This window comes from Notamacropus eugenii, chromosome 6 (assembly GCF_028372415.1).
Source record: "Notamacropus eugenii isolate mMacEug1 chromosome 6, mMacEug1.pri_v2, whole genome shotgun sequence".
In the NCBI taxonomy this organism is placed as follows: domain Eukaryota; kingdom Metazoa; phylum Chordata; class Mammalia; order Diprotodontia; family Macropodidae; genus Notamacropus; species Notamacropus eugenii.
In genome coordinates this window covers 150,424,569-150,446,831 of record NC_092877.1, presented here as the reverse complement: position 1 = coordinate 150,446,831, position 22,263 = coordinate 150,424,569, and the positions used below count along the sequence as shown (strand labels likewise).

Genomic DNA, 22,263 nt, shown 5'->3' with positions numbered 1-22,263 from the left:
AAGAGAGTAAGGCTGACAACTTTGTGCAACTCTGCCTCACTTAAATACAGTTAACATGCAAGTCCTGTGATGTCATTTGTCCACTTCAAAAACAAAGGATAAACCGCAACTTTGTACTCATCCTTCTTCATAATTTTAGTATCATCTCTTGATCTGTCAGCTTGTGCTCTAGCTTTTTAATTGAATTTCCTTTTTTCTTATTCCCTTGGGAATAAACTTCAAAGCTGCTTCAAATTCCTACATTGGAAGATTTCCTTTTCACTGGCCTTAAAGGTCTGGAAGGATAGGGCTTTTCCTAGTGTGTTTCAGTCCTCTTTCAGGACTATTATAGCCATTCACGTTGGCCCTCTGCCCCAGTTTCTTCCCTGGCTTATATGCTTTCTTTAGCATTTATTTTCCCCTAGAGTATTGGGGGAATTTTTCTTTGTATCCCAGCACTTAGCAGAAAGCCTTTCATGTGGGCCTTAATAAATATTGAAATTGAATAAAATATTTGAAAGTTTGTAGCTGCAAAATGCTTGGAAAAAATCATGGACCTCATGGATATCCTCCCTATCCCCCAAGGGAGAAAAAAAAAGAAAGAGGAAAGAAAAAGGTGATCAAGAAATGAGGCTTCATTGGAATAGCTTTCAAAAAACCCAGTCACCTCTATTCTAGGATGAGGCATCAGAATAGAACTTAGTGGAGATATCATATCATTAAGAGAGCATTTTAAAAAGAGATTCAGACTTTCAGAAAATTTCTTTGAGTATCTTTACTACTTACAGTCTTCTTATTCTAATAAAGATCTTGATTTCCTGACATCTGATAAATTTAGTAGTAGAATTTAAATTGGCAAACTAGTCTGTTTATGCAACTTGCTGTCCATTTTTTTTTTGCTTCTCTTGAAATTAGAATAAAAAAGAGAAACCACCTAATTGATCTTGAATTATAATGTTTTCTGTGAGAATAAAGCACAGTGAAAACTGTCTAATCTTCTGTGGCCACAAAACTCCTATTTGTTGGTCATAGCCTTGATCCTGTCATCATCACCCACAAGTGTTCATGATTTTGGAAATTCTTTTATATGATCATAATCTGTTGTCATTTCCCCTTTCCTTTTGTCTTGCATCCCTTAACACTGTTCTTCATCTTCATTGTGACTTCCAGTGCCCCTGCTCCTAAGTTTGTTCCCAGTCAACAACTTCCAAACCCCTTGCTTTGGTTATATTATGCTTACAACCCCATCTTCATCCTTGGTGAACTAATTCTACTCTAAACTGCTGTCTAGGTTTTCATGATACTCGTTTTTCTTCTGGCTCTCCTACCAGTTTAACTATTCCTTTTTCATATCTTTTGCTGGATCTTCATTTAGATCATGCCTGTCAACCATATTTGTCTCTGAAACCTCTGTCCTGGACTCTCTTTCCTTTTCCCTCTGTAGTATTTCACTTGCGATCTCATTAGCTTCCAAGGGGTTCAGTTATCAGTCTATGCCAATTATTCTCAGATCCATTTGTTTATGCCTAATTTCTTTCCAGATTTATAATCTCACATCTCCAACTGTTTATTGGGCATATTGAACTGGGCATCTCAAACTGAATGTCTCACTGACATCTTAAACTCAATATGTCCAAAATTGAACTCATTATCTTTCTCCTCAAACCTTCTTTCTTCCTAAATTTCCTATAATTCCACCATCTTCCCAGTTACCTGGGATCACAATCTAAGTTTCATCCTTGAATCTTCATTTTCTCAAGGTTAGCTTATGTATCATCTAGGCAAGACAGCAGTAGTTTACTTTGGCTGAAATGTAAAATGTGTTAAGAAGAGTAACATTAAAGTAAGACGGGAAAAAGATTGGATAGATTGAATCCAGAGTATAGAAATCATTTAATATCAAGCCTGAGGTTTTTATATTTTGTCCTCAAAGCAATAGGTGGGCCATTGAAATTTTTAAAATGTTGTCAGACCTATGCTTTAAAAAAGAGGTTCTCCCCGCCCCCAGCTGTGAGAGAAAGACAATGCTGAGAGATCAATTTGGTGACTATTATAATAGTACAGACAGAGTAAGGGGACATTTATATAATTTGGGAAAGTTGGGATTGAGATGCACAAGATATAGTGGAGATAAATTGATAGGTCTTGATGATTGATTGGCTACAGGGGTGATAAGGGAAATAGAAAAGTCAAGGATAATTCTGAGGCCATGATCCTCAGTGACTAGGAGAATGGTTGCATCCTTCCTAGGCATAGGGATATTTAGAAGAGGGGCAGTATTGATGGGGAAGATAACTAATTTTGTTATGAACATTTTGAGTGTGAGATGCCAAGTATATATTCAGGTTAAGTTCAACAGGCATTTGGTTATATGAGACTGGAGCTTGAGAGAAAAATAAGGATTGATAAAAAAGATTTGAGAATCAGCTTCATAGAGATTATAATTGAATTGGCCAAGGAGAAAGCAAAGAAAGAGAAAGTGTCCCCTTCATATACCCATACTCAGGGGCAGAAGATAGATAATGATCCTGCAGAGAAACTGAAACATTCAGACAAGGAAGTAAATCACTAGAGAATAATTTCATGAAAGCAAGGGAGGAAAATATTCAAGAGAAAACGATGGTTTTGAGGATCAAAAACTGCATAAACTTAAATTAGGGCAAGAAGAAGAAAAGGCCTCTATATTTTGCTAGTAACATTTGCAGGAACAGTTTTAGTTGAGTGATAAGAGTCAGAAGCCAAATAGAATGGTCTGAGGAATAAGTGATATTATGATTGTTTCTGGAGTTTGGCAAGGGAAGGGAAGAGAGAGATGGGGCAGTAGTTTGTCAGAATAAAAACATAAGGGAAAATTCTCAGGGCCTCAGTTTTCTCATCCATTGTTTGGACCAGATGATCTCTAAGGCCCTGAAATTCTTTTTGTTTTTATACCCAGACATGTCCAAAATCCCAGAAATAAGCAAAAAAAAAAAAAAAAAAAAAAAAAAAAGAGCCCAGTCTGGCAAAACAGGTCACAAACTTCATTCATAAAATAGAGTATGTATTTTATTCATAAGAAAGTCCATCAGTCTCTTACTTGCCTTACTTTAAAAGTAAACTATAAATCTAACCAACTTGTCTGTCTATTTTTCAATACCATGGCAGATTAGGAGAGGAAGGTGTATTGTTAGAAGTGTTCATTGATAAGATAAAGTGACAGTTAATAGGGAGATAAAAGGAGGAAGTGGACAGAAGCCAAAAAATAGGAGTCTGTGCCATTTGGGCATATCATTTCTATATTGATCTCGTACCATAAATAAAATTATTTTATTATATAATACATTAGAAGGCAGGATTGGATAGGTAATTTTAGCAAAATTTTCATCTAAATTTGGCAAAATTATATAAAGTTCATCTAAGAGTCATTCTTCAATTATACAGAAACTTCTTGATGTGTCTATTGAAAACTTAATTCATTCTATCAAATGAGAAGTTATTATATGGCAGAACTTTGAAGATATTCTACTGTGAACTCTTGGTGTATTCTACTGAATTACAAAATGTTTATGGCTACGTGCAATGGGTGGTGAACATACCAATAAAACAATAATTAACAATAGTCTTATTTGCATTTCAGAGAAAGGGGAGACAGAATAGTAAGTGATCTTAGATCTTAGTCACCAAAAAGGTAGGATTTAAGCTGGACTTGGATGGACAGGTAGTATTTAGATGGCCCACAGGGTCCTAGATTTAGAGCTAGCAGGACCTCTGAAGCCAGGTAGGCAAGTCTTCTCATTTTTACCAGTCAGCAAACTGAGACTGAGGTATGTCAAATGGTAATGTTAAACAGTAAGTAGGAGAGCCAGAATTCAAACCCTGAACTTCTGACTCTGAAACTAACACTCTTTCCACATAGATTACACACGAATAGCTTTTTGCCTCAGGCTACTTTTACAGCTGAGGTCACTGAATTCTGAAAAGATGTAATGACTTGCCCAAGTTGTTCATTTTCTAATTATTTACATTGTTAAAATAGCTTTTATATAACACTTTTAGGTTGGCACATCACTTTGTAAATATTACCTCTTTTTATTCTCACAGCAACCCTGGGAGATAGGTGCTGTTGGTATCGCTGTTTTACAGATAAGGAAACGAAGATGACAGATAAAATATCTTGTCCAAGTTCACACAACTAGAAAGTGTCTGAGGCTAAATTTGAAATCAGGTCCTCCACCCTATCCACTCTATTGTCCAGCTATTAGTTATTACCTGTAGATATGCTAACTTAAGCAGAGATTCTTATATCCATTTCTCATAATATTATTATTGCAATACCTTGTACACAGTAGGTAATCAATATGTTAGTTGATTGATGTGTGCATACTTATAATCATTTTGGGTTTCAGGAGACTACATCAAGAGTTAATTAGCCATATGTAATCTTTTAATTTTAAATTTGTATCTTAGTGACCAAGCAGTCTAGTTTAAGGTCCACAAAGGAATTATTGAATCAGTTAAGGGGTGAATATAAAAGAACTAATTTAAAAATGACTAACAATAGATCATCTCCAAACATTCATCTAGAGAGAAAACTAGTTGAAATTTAGCTTTCCCATTTTCTATTTCTTTAGATTATTTTGCTGTTTAGAGTAAGAGTCTTAAGACTTCTATTTGTGTATGAGAGATCTGTACATAAAAAGATGGTCTGCTTGTGACTGAAAAATACTTACATTGAAGAATTCTTTTTTAAGTTTCAGATCTGGGAACAAAGCATCTTTGCACAGAGGGAAGAATGTTTAGATGGCTGGATCAGCTTAAGTCAAGTTCTTCTGACCCAGTTGTAGATGCGTGGAGTGGGGAGGATCTGAAACACCAGTTGATGCAGGATAGGTTCAGAGATAGTGGAGGGAGGTGAAAGGCCTGTTTGTGTTATGTAGTATGATACAAACAGTAATTAGCTCTTCTGTAGGCACTTGTGAACCACTGTATATACTAATGTTTTTGGATAGAGAGAAGGGAGATAATGCCAGTGGGAAGTCTGAATCAATAATCACTTTGATAGCTTGAATAAGCATTTCATTTAGGAGGTCAGAGGATGCTTAAAATTAAACCTGATGATTCTAGCCTTTCCAGTTTAATACTGGAATAATAACAGAATAACTAGTTCCTTTTTTGGCCATAGTTAAAGTGATTTTTCAAGACATTTATGCCTCTTGAGGGACTAATTTTTGTGATCCTTTCCCCTTATATAGAAGACCCTGAAATTTATGTATTCTGTTTTGTAGAGATAATCATTGCTTAATAAATCTGTATTTTGTAATCCTTTATTTAGTACTTTATGTACAATCATATATTATGAGGGAAGTGTCCGTATGTGTAGAAGAATGTCCTGTGATTGGCACTTTCTGAAAAAGATCTCAAATAATGAATACACTAATAATTTTTTGGAAATATACTCAGTTGGAGGAGCCAAGATGGCAGAGTAGAAAGACACACATATGCTAGCTCCAAACCCACAGCCCATAAAATACCTGTAAAGAAGAACTCCCAACAAAATCTGGAGCAGCAGAAGCCATAGAACAATGGAGCAGAGGAGATTTCTGTTCCAGAAAGCCCTGAAAAACTGACTCGAAAGGTCTGTCGCATACCAGACCTGGAGCACAGCCCATCCCTGCCTTGGCCTCGAGGCACTGAGAGGAGCAGATCCGAGCAGGCTTCATGGATGGAATCTCCAGTGGCCGCCCAGGTCTCTCCACTCACAGGTGCCAAAGGTCTGTGAGAGGGTCTTTTTGGCTGGCCGAGAGGGGAGTGGGGTGTCCCCATAACTCAGGCCCCCTCGGGAGGCAGCAGTGGAGGCAGCAACAGACAGGGGCTCCCAAAGCAGGCAGGAGCTCGGATCCATTGTTGAAGGTCTCCACATAAACCACCTGAGGGAACTGAGCCCTGTGAGGCAGCCTTGCCCCAACCTGAGCACCTGAACTTAATCTCACACTGAATAGCAGCCCCGCCCCCACCAAAAGCCCTGAGGCGGGGAAGCAGCATTTGAATCTCAGACCCCAGTTGCTGACTGGGTGGATCTGGAGGCAAGGTGGGTGTGGAAAGGACACTCAGAAGTCAAGTAACTGGCTGGGAAGATGCCCAGAAAAGGGAGAAAAAAAATAAGACCATAGAAGGTTACTTTCTTGGTGAACAGATATCTCCTCCCTTCCTTTCTGATGAGGAAGAACAATGCTTACATCAGGGAAAGACGTAGAAATCAAGGCTTATGTATCCCAAACATCCAAAATAAATACTCCATGGGCTCAGGCCATGGAAGAGCTCAAAAAGGATTTTGAAAATCAAGTTAGAGAGGTGGAGGAAAAACTGGGAATAGAAATGAGAGAGATGCAAGAAAAGCACGAAAAGCAGGTCAACACCTTGCTAAAGGAGACCCAAAAAAATGCTGAAGAAAATAACACCTTGAAAAATAGGCTAACTCAATTGGCAAAAGAGGTTCAAAAAGCCAAAGAGGAGAAGAATGCTTTCAAAAGCAGAATTAGCCAAATGGAAAAGGAGGTTCAAAAGCTCACTGAAGAAAACAGTTCTTTCAAAATTAGAATGGAACAGATGGAGGCTAATGACTTTATGAGAAACCAAGAAATCACAAAACAAAACCAAAAGAATGAAAAAATGGAAGATAATGTGAAATATCTCATTGGAAAAACAACTGACCTGGAAAATAGATCCAGGAGAGACAATTTAAAAATTATGGGCCTACCTGAAAGCCATGATCAAAAAAAGAGCCTGGACATCATCTTTCATGAAATTCTCAAGGAAAACTGCCCTGAGATTCTAGAACCAGAGGGCAAAATAAGCATTCAAGGAATCCACTGATCACCTCCTGAAAGAGATCCAAAAAGAGAAACTCCTAGGAACATTGTGGCCAAATTCCAGCAGCTAGAAAGAAACAATTCAAGTATTGTGGAAATACAATTAGGATAACACAAAATCTAGCAGCTTCTACATTAAGGGATCGAAGGGCATGGAATATGATATTCCAGAAGTCAAAGGAACTAGGACTAAAACCAAGAATCACCTACCCAGCAAAACTGAGTATAATACTTCAGGGGAAAAAATGGTATTTCAACGAAATTGAGTACTTTCAAGCATTCTTGATGAAAAGACCAGAGCTGAAAAGAAAATTTGACTTTCAAACACAAGAATGAAGAGAAGCATGAAAAAGTAAACAGCAAAGAGAAGTCATAAGGGACTTTACTAAACTTGAACTGTTTACATTCCTACATGGAAAGACAATATTTGTAACTCTTGAAACTTTTCAGTATCTGGGTAGTTGGTGGGATTACACACATGCACACACACACACACACACACAGAGCACAGAGTGAATTGAATAGGATGGGATCATATCTTAAAAAAATGAAATTAAGGGGTAAGAGAGAAATATATTGGGAGGAGAAAGGGAGAAATGGAATGGGGCAAATTATCTCTCATAAAAGAGGCAAGCAAAAGAATTTTTAGTGGAGGGAAAAAGAGGGGAGGTGAGAGAAAAACATGAAGTTTACTCTCATCACATTCTACTAAAGGAAGGAATAAAATGCACACTCATTTTGGTATGAAAACCTATCTTACAATACAGGAAAGTGGGGGAGAAGGGGACAAGCAGGGTGGGGGGGATGATGGAAGGGAGGGCAATGGGAAGAGGGAGCAATTTGAAGTCAACACTCTTGAGGAGGGACAGGATCAAAAGAGAGAATAGAAGCAATGGGGGCCAGGTTAGGATGGAGGGAATTATAGTTAGTCTTACACAATATGACTATTATGGAAGTCATTTGCAAAACTACAAAGATATGGCCTATATTGAATTGCTTGCCTTCCAAAGGGAATGGGTGGGGAGGGAGGGATGAAGAGAAGTTGGAACTCAGAGTTTTAGGAACAACTGTTGAGTACTGTTCTTGCCACTCGGAAATAAGAAATACAGGTAATGGGGTATACAAAGTTATCTGGCCCTATAGGACTAAAGAGAAGATGGGGACAAGGGAAGGGAGGGATAGAAGAGAGGGCAGATTGGTGATAGGGGCAATCAGAATGCTCGGTGTTTTGGGATGGGGGGAGGGGACAAATGGGGAGAAAATTTGGAACCCAAAATTTTGTGAAAATGAATGTTAAAAGTTAAATAAATAAATTAAAAAAAAAAAGAAAATATACTGAGTTATTTCAAACAAGAATTTAATTTGTAGCCCTTATGGTACCTAACATTTATATACTCCTTAAGGTTTGCAAAACATTTTACATATGTTAATTCTATTGATTCTTACAACAGCTTTGTGAGGTAAATGCTAGTTTATCCTCATTTTTCAGGTGAGGAAACTGAGGCAGACATAAGTTAAAGTAACTTGCCCTGGGTCACACAGCTATTAAGTGTCTGAGACAACGTTCAAATTTGGGTCTGTCTGACCTCAAATCCTGTGCTATATTTACTGTGCCTCTGAGTTGTCTAACTAAGTTGTCAAATATTTGTGGGCATTTTGGGAGTTAAGATCATTATTCATCTAGGACCTGTTGAAAGTACTGTAGATTTAGAGCTAGAATGAACTGTGAAAGTCATGTAGCCTAAGCCTTTCATTTTTACTAATGAGGAAACAGCCCCAAAGAAACAACTTTACTAAGACTACTTAGGTAACATATGAATATGAACCCAAGAATGTTCATCTGACTTCAGATTTGATGCTTTTTCCCCTTGCCATGCATCTGCCTGCTTACTGTTTATGTCGACATGGGTATAGTGTGTTAAATGTTAGCATGTTTCTCAATTTAGGAGAAATTGGGCTGAGAGATTATATGAGAAGAACTATGTTTTTAAATCATATCTACCACAATGATTTTTTGTATGATTGATCACCTTTGCAAATGTATTCAGAAATATCCTTTAGATATTTCGTATACTAACAGAGTTTTTTTGAGCAAGTAATATTAAGTACCTGCTATCTACAGTTTACTTTATGGGGTACTGAGGCTCATCAGTGCTGCCAGGTGGAGCAGTGACTAGGGCACTGGACCTGGAGTTAGGAAGACTCATCTTCCTGAGTTCCAGTCTAGCCTCTGATTCTTACCAGCTTTGTGGTGTTGGGTAAGTAACTTAACCCTGTTTGTCTCAGTTTCCCCATCTGTAAAAGGACCTGGAGATGGAAATGGCAAAGCATTCTAGTATTTTTTGCCAAGAAAACCCCAAAGGATGTCAAGAAGAGTTGGACACAACAGAAATGGCTGAACAATAAAGGCTTGTAGGAAGTCAAATAACTTGCCTTGAAATAGTTGTGGTTGACATAGTGTGTCTGTAGTAATTTCTGGGATGGGAGTGGGGGGGACCGAAGAATTTGGAATCTTTTCTTGAGCCATTCTTTTTAACAGTCCCTTCTTTGTTTTTCTTTTTCTTAATAACTTTGAATTCAAGCTATGCCCATAGACTTTCTATCCTTTACCTAAGCTTAAGGGTAGCTTTGACAGTGCTGATAATGCTTATTATTTATGTATGAATTCATATGACTGGATCTGTACTTTGTTAGATCCTGGACCAAACTTTGTATCTATAAATTAGACAAGTCATTGGTATCATCCCTGTTATTGTTTGTTTTTTGTTCTGGAAGAGGACCATGACATCAGAAAGGTGATGCCATGGCTTACAAGTGAATTGGATTTAAGTGAAGAATTTGCACCTTATTAGATCCTGGACCAAAGTTTATAGGTGTAAGTCAGACAAGAGCCATGGATGTCATCCCTCCTTCCACAGTGGGTAGAAGATACAGAGAAGCAGATTTTAGCTAAATGTGGATTTCTGCCTCAAATATAATGAATTTATCACCAATGGGAGCCTTTTAAACAAACATTGGATGATCACTTTGTCAAGATTTTCACAAGAGTCTGCTCAGGGGTGTAGTGGGTGTGTGCTGGACTTGGCAGAGTCAGGAAGACTGCACATCTCGCCTCTAACATTTAACTATGTAACCTGGCACAAATTACTTTGCCTCTGTCTGTTTCCTTGTCTGTATAAAGATGGTAACAACAGTTCCTACCTCTCAGGGTTGTTGTGAGGATAAAATGAGAACATATTTATAAAGTCTTTTTCAAACTTAAAGTGCTATATAAATGTTAGTTGCCGTTATCATTGTTGTTATTAGCATTGTATTGTGCAGGTACAGGTTCCACTATATGGCTTCTGAGGTCTTTTGTAAATGACTGCAAAGTTCACTATCCAGACTTTCCAAGAAAGAAACCATTTATGTTGAAGGGTTCTAGATAATTTTGGAGTAGAGAATAGTAGAGCAGCCATTAGTAATCCTTTAGATATGAAGTTTTCAACCTCTGCTGTGGGTTAGGTTAGGAAGGGCCATAGACAATGTGTTTTGGATTTTGCAGGTCATCTTTTCCAGGAAATTTTAGTAGAAATTTTGCTTTTACTACAGTTGGAAGATATCTCAGAAACCATCTAGTGGAAAAAATACTTTGTAAGAAGCAGAAAGAGTTTTAGCCACCATCCTCACCCCCTCGTTACCCTTCCATAACACCAATAAAGCCTAGCTCTGCAACCTTGGACATGCCACTTAACCTGTGGGGAGGATCACTTGTCTCATTTGTAAAAAAATAATCTTGTCTCCTTAAAGGTAGTGGGATGAAGTCGGTTGAAGGAACTTGGAGGGAAGAAAAAAGACGGGCTGAAATAATAATTGCCTTGAAATATTTGAAAGTCTGTGTCACCTGGAAGGATTAGACTTACTCTGTTTTGCCCTGGAGGGCTGAACTAGGAATGAAATGTGAAAGTTGTAAAGAGCTATATGTATGTTTCAGGCAAAGAAAGTGTTCTTCACATGTAGACTATTCCAAAAGTGAGATGTTGTAGTCTGTTTCTGGAGGTTGTAACTTTCCTGTCACTGGAATTCTTATGTTTGATTGCCATTTATTGAACAAAATGTCATCTAAGTTTCCTTTTAGCTATGAGGCTGAGAGCAGATGATCGTTTGAGGAACTTTTAGCACCAGAATCTATTACATATATATGTATACATATATTTGTGTGTTTAATTCTGGTGCAGAAATCATCACTATCATTTTCTTTTGGAAATAATTATGGTACTTTGAAAAGGATGGTAGCAACCTTCATTTTAAAAAATTGTAATATCCACAAGAACTCCAAATTAACTTATAAATAGTTGTAGCAATATTAAATTCTGGCCTTACTAAGAGTTAAAAGAAAGGAATTCCCACTAAGAAGAATACTTTTGAGAGGACTTGGCTGTATAATTAAGTGTGTGTGTGTCTCCCCTTCCCCCACCACACATACTCCATTTATTTAATTATGACCTGAGGAGAAAAATACCATTTGTTAGGTGTCCAATTTGTCTCTATCTAGTTATGATATTTTATCTTTTTATCCTTGTCATTTTCAATATTATTAAACTTAAGACCATCTTTTCTGCTCTGTAACTACCTTGAAGTTTTTCTGTAAAGTTTACATATTCTGTAGATAAAGTCATTTTTCATATTGTAGTTTGCTAAAAATTTTGCTTTATAATTCTATAAATAGCATAATTATGTAGATGAGGGAAATTATCCTTTTTCCTTTTTAAGTTGGGAGATTCTTGGCACATATATATTTGCTAGTTCAGCACTACAGTATATACACCCATGGTAGAACTGGGAATTAGATCATGCTCCTTTCTGTAATAATCAGGCAGTCTTCTTATGTCTTCTATTACAGTTACAATTGATTTTCTAATAAATACGAAATGGCCGAAAGCAACCTGTTAGCCTTTTAGCTAATTGATAAGAACTTAAAATGGAGTGTTGTGGACATATTTGGATTTCCAAGACAGTACATTTCCTAAAGAACTGATAATATTGCCTGTGTCAAGTTGGAAGGAATAAGTTTATTTTTCTGTACTTTTAGTTCTGTCCCATTGGAAAGAGATTTGGAATAATTTTGTTTCTTAATTGGGGCTGTACAACTGAGGTAAATGTGATTCATGAGAAGTTCAGACTGTACTATTTTGTTAGCTGTGGGTCATCATGAAAGCCATATCTATCTATCTATATCTATATATTTGTAATCTTTTAATGCCTTTATAAATTTTACAATAATTTATCCTCTTATCTTACTTTAATTTTTGAGTAGTTTTCCCCGCTTCCTCTCTCAGAGGTTCACAGTTGAAGTCATTCCTTTCTGATCATTTGGTATACTTAGCATGTTTTATGTTATATAAAATTTCTAGTTTTAATATTCTGGTTTGTATGTATTTATAGTTTTGTGAGCAAATAGAAATATTTTCTAGATTCTCGAATTATATACTAGCAGCCTTAGAGCTGTGATCTTACACAACTTATCTAAATTAATGTTACTTGGTACAAAATACCATAGGAATTTTGTGATCCTTTATTGGTGATGTAAAAGTACTAGAAATGTATTCCCTCAGGATAGATGAAAGTTTTGTAATAACGATGTTAGTGACTGGTTTTTAGCTACATTTTGTCAATGTGGAAATGTACTGTCTATCTGTATGCATTGTCTTATGCATTTTAAATTTTAACATATCATTCTGCTTTTGATTCAGTGTGTCCTCTTCTACATCTGATCTGACACATTCATCCACTGCCTCCTTTCATCTCCCGCTTATTGGCCATAATGCTCTTAGCTGCATATCAGCTAACTGTGGCTTGTCTGTAGTGTCAAAGAAAAAGGATATGGCATCTAGGATGTGGAATTAATGAATTCAATATGTCCACTGGCCAAATTCATTTTCTTGCCACTGAGAGGAGATAATACATGAACACAAAATGTTCTGAACTTCTGGGGTGAGGAAAAGGTGGGAAAAAGAGGGGCAGTCAAGCTGATTGAGGTGGCCAGGATCTGTTTCAGATATTGTAGCATAGTTTAGCATAGCATGTCAGAATTTGTATTTTAGTATTGTGGTATAGTATAGTAAGGCAGAGTTCATTTTTCCAATCTTGTTCTTTTGTCTGTGCAGTGTGGCCTACTGGATAGGGCACTCGACCTGAAGTCAGGAGATCTGTTCCTAATTCTTCCACTGATTTGCAGTTTGACTTTGGGCAAGTAAGTTTCTTTGGCTTTCTGTACCTATTTGCTCATGGGTCCAACAATAGCAGTTCACCCATTCCCCACCAACAGAACTTATGAGATTGCATCATCAAAATGTTTGGAATTTGGAAAACTTAATACTATGCAAAATCATGTTTGAAAAATATTTCAAGCAAAATGGTATTATCATAATAGAATTATGGAACAAATCCTATATCACAGTCTTTTTAGTAAACATGCCATCTATGAAAAGGTGAGCTTAATTTAAATTATCTAGCTCAAATCTTTACAAGTTAGTACAGTTAATATTGTTGATATTTGTAGGATCAAAACTCATGGTTGCCACAGTACTTGGTAACAAGACCTTTTATATTTGTTAAATTTTTGGTTAGTTACATTATTCACCCAGAATCCCAGATATTGAAAGTTTTAAACTTTATTTTCTACACTGGCTATTGCAGTAGATCATGTTGAACAAAAATCAAATGGCACAAAATTTGTACGTAAAAATGAAATTGAAAGAACATTTTATTTTTTGATCAAAGGAGGTAATCTTTAGTTAGCTCTTTTATTATTAAAGTTTTTATGTTACACAGCATTTTCTTACGTTGAAAATAAAGGTGAAATGGTAGAACTCTTGAACTATTCCAACTCTCCCGCAAAGGAATTTGAAATTTAATGCTGTCATTCTCTAAACTGTGTATTGACTCTGATTCCACTACTGGTCATATATCCCAAAAACATCAGAGAAGGAAGGGGCTCACATGTTCAAAAATTAAGCAGCATCTTTTATTGTAGCATGGAACTGAAAACAATGTCTGTGCCCATCCATCACTTAGGGAATGGCTTAACACATTATGATATATCAAGGTAATGTAATATTTTTTGCACTGTACTAAGTGGCCAAAGGGATAAATTCAGAAAAAGAAAAAACATCCGGGAAAATTTGTGTGAACTGACACTGAATGAAGTGAGCATGAATATAGAATGAGGCACTTTCAGATCCTGCCAATGTGTAAAACATATTTTTTTTTTCTTGTTACTAGGGAGGGCTTTTTTTGCGGAGGGTGGGGGGGGGAATTGTTGAAGAAAAGTTGGAGGGTAGTAATGGTAATGTCAAAAAGAAAAAGAACATTTAAAAATACACAAGTGAGAAGAAAATTCAGAAGCATAGAAGAGTTGGTAATGCCATGTTAGATTTAATATATGAAATAAGTTGTATGTAATATAAATTCATAGTTTCATGAAAATAAAATTTTGACTGAGTTACTTATCAAAGGAGCCAACTCTAAAGGTGTTATACAGCATATTGATTAAGCAAATTAAAAATATGTAGTATATAATCCACCTGTTTTCAGATCAGCTTAAAGACTCACAAGTTAAGTAAAATGTAAAATTGAACAAGATAAAAGTTGGGTTAAAGTAACTGTTACTGTGTGAATGTGGCTTAACTTTAAAATGTTATTGATTATGTTTCTTTAGCAAACATGGCTGCTTTCTGTCTATCCCACCCCTCCTTTCATCTGTTGATATTCTGTTAACCTTGCCCTATAAAATGTATAAGCTCAATTACATTCCCTGTATTAGTGTTCTCTATTTTAGCTACCTTTTATTAATTAGACTGTGGTAGTTACATTTTAATGAATGAGTTATTTAGGGTATAAACTTCTTGTTATGAAATAGTCTATATTAAATCTTGTGACTAGACAAGATTGTCTGTCTGATTAAGGAAAACCCTAGACCTCAGATAGAATCTTATCTTAAACTTCAGTGGTAGATCTCAGTTGACTCTGTTTTGTTTGCCACCAATCCTTGAAATGACTCTATAACTCTTCTCGCCATCACTAACTATACAAATGATATGAAGATGGAATGATTTTGAATCTCTGATCATTATCTTCAGGTATAACCCTTGATTCAGCTAATAAGTAGAATTATTTTTCCTTTAACTTATGACTCAGAAGTCAGTTTGTTTTCTGGACTTGTTTGGATCTCAGGTCTCTTACCTTGCTCAGGTTTTTAAGACTGTGTAAAAATGTGCATTTCTGTTGTAGTATGCCCACTTGAGTTAATTATAAACTTGTCACACCTGGAAAGCTTGGGATTCTAAGACGTGGCCTGTCAGGCAGTAATTGGCAGTAGTTGTTTTAAGGCTGTAATTTCTAATTTCTTCTAGTCCCAAGATACAATATGGTTTATTTTTATGTTTAAAGAACTTATTTGAAATAGATCTAGTACTTCCTCATGTTTAGGTATTTCTAATAAATGTCTGCAGTTTTCTTTTAGCTTCTTGGTTAATCTTTTTTGTGGGTAGTAGAGGAAATTCAGAGTACTGCCTGCTTGAGTGGCCATTGAAGAAGTCATTTCAGGTCTCTGTAACTTCGTATCCTCTTCTGTAACATGAGAAGGTTGGTCTAGATTGCTTTATTTCATATGTATTTATAAATGCTAGACACTGGTTTGGCTCTGAGAATACAAAGTAAAAAATTCCAATCTTTTCCCTGAAAGAAATTACATTATAACAGGGTTTGGGGGAAGCCAATTTGGAAATGGATAAGTAAATAAAAAATAAATAGCAGAGACAGTTTGGCAGACTTGATAGAGTTAACCTCAGGAAGGCTTAGGCCCCAGGTTCAAGTCTAACCATGACTCAATACTGTCTCTTTGTGAACCTGGGCTTGTCACATCCTCTCCCTAGCAGCTCTCTTAAGATTTAGTTGTCGGGTAGGTGCGGATCTGTATTTATAAGGGGATTTCCTTTCTCAGAGTTCCTTATACTAATGATCACACAGATCCCACAGAGAGGTTCATGGGAGTAGTATTTTGTAGCTATTTTTCTTCCTGTATTATCACAAGAAGTCTTTGAGTTGTGTCACTTGATTCAATATTGGGTAAAAAAAATTTGCCTGTGAGGGCTTCTTAGTTATAATTTTAGTAATGCAGATCCATAGAGTATTTTGAATTTGGGGTAGCAGTTCTCTGGGGGATCCTAGTCTGTGAGCTCAAAGCTTACAGCTTTGGTGAACGAGAGCTCTTAAAGGAGGCACTACAGAAATAGTGAATTCATAGAATTTAGAATCAAAAGGACATTTACGGGGATATGATCCAATTTATTCATTTTATTGTTGAGGAAAAGAGAACCCTATACAAAGTATTGTAATAACTTACACACTTATATATCTAATATTGTAACTTAGTAGAATAACTTGCTGGTGGAAATTATTGGCACTTCAAGATTGTAGTATCCAGAAAATATGATAAAAAGCAAGTGTTTCAGCAAGTATAACATGATTTTGTAAAATTGTGGTAAATGGAGTAAATGACACTATCAAGTTGTGTTGTATTAGTTCTGTTATATCTGGTTTTGGCTGTATACTGTCAGTTTGGGAGATAGAGAACACTACTGGGAGTCTTGAGGCTTATGTTCTGGTACCTTGAGTTAAATATATTTACCCCTATTTAGTTGTAATTTATATAAAATATTTAGGCCCGTTCGTATGGATTGAGATAATAACTTGCCTTTGGGGGCAGGAATGACTTGCATCATTTTTAGAGACTCTTGATCAAAATGGCGTACTTTGCTCTTTCTCACTGGTGAGATCATTTAGGAACTTTCAGCATTAAGATCAGTAGGCTTGTCTATACCCCCAGCAGTTGAACCTGAACCCTCTTATTTTATGCAAGATCTCCTCCAATGAGAATAGCTCATATTGCCTCTCTTTTCTCTTTGCATACTCAGCAATAGTGCTTATGAGAAGTGCTTTTTCATTCATCTTCCTTGTATTTAAAATTTTTAAAGTCTATGATTTAAATATACGTTGCAAGTTATTTTTCTCCAAGAAAATAATTTTCCATTTCACATGCCCCACTGTGTATGCATATATCAGAAAATGATGCATGTAGGTTATTTTCAAGTCAACTTAGGCTGTCTTGTCCTGTTTGCAACTTTTTCCTATTTTAACCTTATTTGTGGTCAATGGCTTAATAATTCCCACAGATTAGATAATTATAATTTGTAGAATTTTTTTTAGCAACTAAATTCCTAAAAATCCCTTTTCTGCTTACTTTATAATTTATAAGTAATACAAAACTAGTCAATTTTTTTTCTTTTTTATCCTTAGACTTCTAATTTCGTTGGTATAGATAACTCCTGAATGAAGAAACTCCCTGTACCGGTTCAGAAAAGAACCAGAGTAGCATCAATGGATTTGGAGTCAAAAAGATCTGACTTTGAATCCTATCTCAGATACTTCTAGCTGTGTGATCCTGGATCCTTAACTTCTTCATCCGTAGAAACAGGGGATTGGTCTCAATTAACTCTAAAGTTCATTAAAGCACTGATGCTTTGAGCTTTGCATCTTCTTTGCAATTTATAATCTTAAGAGAATTTAGGGCATTGAGAGGTTAATTGACTTGCTTAGAGACACAGCTAGTATGTATGTATTTACAGGAAGTGGATTCTCTGATTAGGAGAGGCCCCCTAGCGGACCTGTCTGGACCAGGTAGCCTTAAGCCAAAGTGGTCTGGATAGGAAGTGAGGAAGAAGTGGCATTTCCACCTGATGCTAAACATATATTCAGCGCCTGTTGGACATGGACCTTGCTACTTAACCAGTTATATTTCCCCGCCCCACCCCCCGTCCCCATTACTGTCTACTTCCTGAAACTTCATGTTGCTTTTTTTATGACAATTTGATTACCCCCTTCCTGACACCATCTTCCCTTCCCTTCTCTTTAAGCCTTCCCTGGGTGTTGATTTCATATGTGTGTAGTATAATAATAACAACAACACATACAACAATAACAATAGGTTACATTTATATAGTGCTTACTATGTGCCAGGCATTGTGCTGAGCACATTAAATTATAATTAATTGCATTCGGTTTTCACAACAACCCTGGGAGACAGGTGCTTTCCTTAGGCCCCTTTAAGAGATTAGTGTCTGAGGCTGAATTTGAACTCAGGTCTTCCTGACTTCAGACCATATGCTCTGTCTTCTGTGTTATTTAGCTGCCATATATATGGCTTTGTATATAGTTGTATATATACATATACATATATAAGGGGTAGGTAAATTACTAAGTCCTTCTACACTGCTCTGGGAATGATCTCAGGTAATTGTGTCATTAGGTCAGTTTCATCCAGTTAGTGAGAATCTTAGTCCCTTTGGAGAGAGCCAGACTTAGATGTCATGCTGGGTTCTTATATGTAGAATATCAACGTGAAGCATTGAAAACTTGGTGGTAAATTAAATTTTATATCAGTGTTATTTAAGTCATATTCTGGTTTAATTTTGTAGTGAATCCACCAGATATAAGTGGAAATATCTCACAAAGGTATAAACTCTATAGACATATCTTGCATAGTCCATTCCCAATCAATGTAATTTTATAAGAATGTGGTTATTATATTACCAAATTATTGTTGTATTTTTCTTTTGCCCAACCAGCTGAGGACTTCCTATCCTTCTCCTGTCTTCTTATTCAGTTACTAGGGCCCTCCCTTTTCCTACTCTTTTAATCTCCAGGTTTGGCAAGCATACTTAGGCTCCCTGAACCAGTCACTCTTTGTCTCATTTATAGTATTACAGTTAGTAACACTAACTGCACCTTAAGTCTAGTCATTGCAATTGCTGATTGGTATTACAATTATACGTGACAATTATTTTGTGTACGCTAAAATTCTCCTGAATGATTAGAAAAAGGGATTGTTCTATATTGAGTGTGTTCATCCTTTGTTTTTGAAGAAGACCGTGACATCAGAGAAATGATACCATGACTTGCAAGTGCAGAGAATCTCGTAGGGAACCAGCCCATAGTAACCCATAGCATGCTGCTTCCCAGTTATGGCAGGGAAAATCCTGAGACTTAATCTACACATAAGCAATAGAGAATCACATTTAGATGTGATTTTTGTTTTGTGACTTGGTTTTGAGGGAGGGAGGACTGTGCACGTCACCCTCCTCACTTCTCCTCCAGAGCCATCTGGGTCCAGTGACCATTCATCAGGATGACTCATTGTTCTGTATATGTAGAGAGGATATATTTAAGAATTAATTTAGAAAGTTCATGTAGACTAACACTCCAAAAATCACATCTAAATGTTTTTATTCTATTCTCCATTGCTTACATGTGGATTAAGTCTCAGAATTCTCCCTGCCATAACTGGGAAACAGCATGCTGTGGGTTACTATGGGCTGGTTCCCTACGAGATTTTCTGCTGCCTTGGGGCATCCTGGGATGATCTTTCTTCTTGCTAATGAAAGGTAATAGTGGATTATGTATAATTTTAGTATTTGAATTATCCCATATCCCTTGGTGCAGATAATGGAGGTTTTTTTTTTCTTTCAGATGGCTTAAATTTTTAAAATAATAATTGTATTATATGATTTGTTGTTAAAATATTAGTGCATTAATTTTTTATTATTTATAAAGAACTTGAATATTTTGTATAAACATTTGTATGTGAATTCACATTAATTTCATAGGTGTGCTTACTAGATTGTGCAATATGCTATTATAGAATATTTAATTTTCTGAATCTATTTTTATTTTAAAGATTTTTTCATTTACATGTTAGTCATTTGAAATGTTTAAAGTAATATTTTGTTAGTTGTCAGTTTTTTCAAATGCCTTTTTTGTTAAAGCATTACTTGCCATTGAATTGTGGTATCTCATTTCTGTGGTAATTTAGCCTCCTTTGCAGTTCTCTTCTAGTGTGTCATAATGACATGAAGGTCACTCTGGATTCCTGCAGACTATGCTAGTGAAACATAAGTTCTTTCAGGGCCCATCAAGCTGGGAAAAGTTTGCTTGTGTCTGTCAGAAAAGGATCCCATTAGCAAAGTTCATTGAGGTTCTTCAGCATGGCCATGAAGTGGTAAATTCTTTTGGCCACAACAACTCATGATGACATCTATTAAATTTTTTTAAAAAGAAATTATAAAGCTGAGTAGAAATAAAAAGTGTAGAAAATTTAAAAAAGCTAAGTGAATTGATTGATAAATATAAACTGTTTATCTTGGGAGAAAATGAAATTGATAGATCATTGATAAATTTAATATAAAAATGAAATCAGGATTACCAGTGGAAAAAAAGATCACAATAAATGCAAAACAGAATAAATTAAGAATATTATTAGCTGTTAAGATGCATAGATATAGTCTAATAATAAATTTGTGAATTTAAAGGAAAGCAGTTATTTTAAAAATAACATTTTTAGGACTGACAAAACAGGAAATTAATAATTTAAATAAACATCAGAGAAATAAATGTCATCACATTTTCTGTTCCTCTCCCCTCTTTCCCACTTTCCTCCAAAATGCTTAGCCTGGGTAACTCATAGCTGAATTCTTTCAATTTTTCCAAGAACAAATGTTTGTAGATTATATAGATCATTCAAATATAGAGAAAGAATACTATCTAATATTTTTATAAAGCATTTATGTCATTGATCTTAATACCCTGGTAAAACTAATACATATTCCCTAGTTAAATATAGATACTAAATGTTTGCTAAACAGAACATTAGCTTCTCGAATAGAGTACTGCATTTTTAAAAGGTTATTAATCACAACCAAGCAGCAATGCATTTTTACCATGTATGCAGAACTCATTCAGAATTAGAAAAGCTCATAATAAAATGACATGCACAATGGATGAGAAAAAACTCAAGAATTATAATTTAGATGGATGCAAAAAAATAAAATTTAGCACATTTAAAAATAAAATTTTCAATCTCTAAAAAAATTAGTAGACATCATGAGTTGTTGTGGGGAAAAATATTTATCACTCGATGGCTAATGATGTATCCACTCCTCCTAATGTAACAACCAAAAAAATAAGCACCAGCTCTCAAAGACAGGCAGTTTGCCTTAAATCATCATATTTCATTTACTTGGATTCTTTTCTAGTCCTTTTTCTTGTTACAGTCTTGTGCCATATTACATTGTCATTGTACTGGGGGGCATGGGGATGGGAGTGTGATGAGAGATGCAATATCCTGAATACAGCCGCAAGAAGAGAATATATTATTTATACTATTTATTTCTATTAGAGGTTCCGTGGCATAGGGAAGAGAGCACTAGGCTTAAAGTCAGGAATATCTGAGTTTAAATAGTGCCTCTAATAGTGAGTAACTGAATGGTTTTGGAGTCACTTAAGACTCTTTGAGCCTAAATAACTCCCTAAACTTTATTAAGTTATAGGTTAGCATTGATAGGTTTTACCTTATGCTCGGCAACTAGATGATGTAGTAGATTTGAGTGCTAGGCTTGGTCTCTGGAAGATTTGAGTTCCAAACTAGTCTCAGACAGTAACAATAAGGCCTTGAGCAAGTTCCTTAGCCTCCGTCTACCTCAATTTCCTCATCTGTAAAATGGTAATAGGAATACACCTACTTCTTAGTGTTGTTGTGAAGATCATATGAGATGATATTTGTAAACTGTTTAGCATAGTCCCTGACATGTAGTAGGTGCCTACCACATTCTTCCTTCAATATTTTTGGATGTATTAGATTCTTCTGGTAATAATGACAACAATTTTTAGCAATATAATTTAAAGAACACTGGAATGGAGAAATGCTTATGGCGTATATGACAGGTAAAAACTTGACTTCTAAAATTTATAAGGAAGTTTAAAAAAAATTAGTGGTAGTAACTCCCCATGATAAAGTTGAATACTGTGAACAGTTTTCAAAACAAGAAATACAAATCATTGTTAATCTCTTGAAAAACACTCAGAAAATTGCAGAATAAAGCAATTTTGTTTTGTACTCATGAAGTTTGCAAAAAACAATTTGTAACTATTGAAACTCAAATGTTTACAGGGTTATGGAGAAACAAACTCTTATTCATTGCTGGTCTACTTGCAAAACTCAATAGAATCTTTCTGGATACTATTTGGTGGCATACAGTAAACTTAAAACATTTCCAAAGTAGTATTTGTAATTGCAAAAAAAAACTGGAAGCAACCAAAATGCCTACCCATGAGACCATTTAAATTGTGGTATATTAATGAAATGTGATATAATGCAATTAAAATTGATGAGTGTGAGGAAGGAAAAGAAGTCTGCAAAGACCTTTATGAAATATTTGTAAGTGGGGGAATGAAGAGCAGAGCTGTAAGAACAGAATACATACTAAGTATGACCTTATGAGGAAATGTGAGTCAGGATGGAGGGACAGAGAGTCCTGCCAGACTTAAAGTGAGTGACTTCAGA

General features: G+C 35.8%; 1 protein-coding gene across 3 annotated transcripts in view; it reads left to right on the top strand.

Annotated features, from left to right (window-relative positions):
* Positions 1 to 22,263, top strand: part of FBXW7 (F-box and WD repeat domain containing 7) — a 289,833-nt gene that overhangs the window by 155,772 nt on the left and 111,798 nt on the right. Inside the window, exon 2 of one of the 3 annotated variants that reach the window (XM_072621262.1) lies at positions 12,974 to 13,059. The exons of the other annotated variants lie outside the window; for them this stretch is intronic. The gene's annotated coding sequence lies outside the window, so the exon portion shown is untranslated. The remainder of the gene's footprint in view (positions 1 to 12,973; positions 13,060 to 22,263) is intronic. 3 annotated transcript variants of the gene reach the window in all.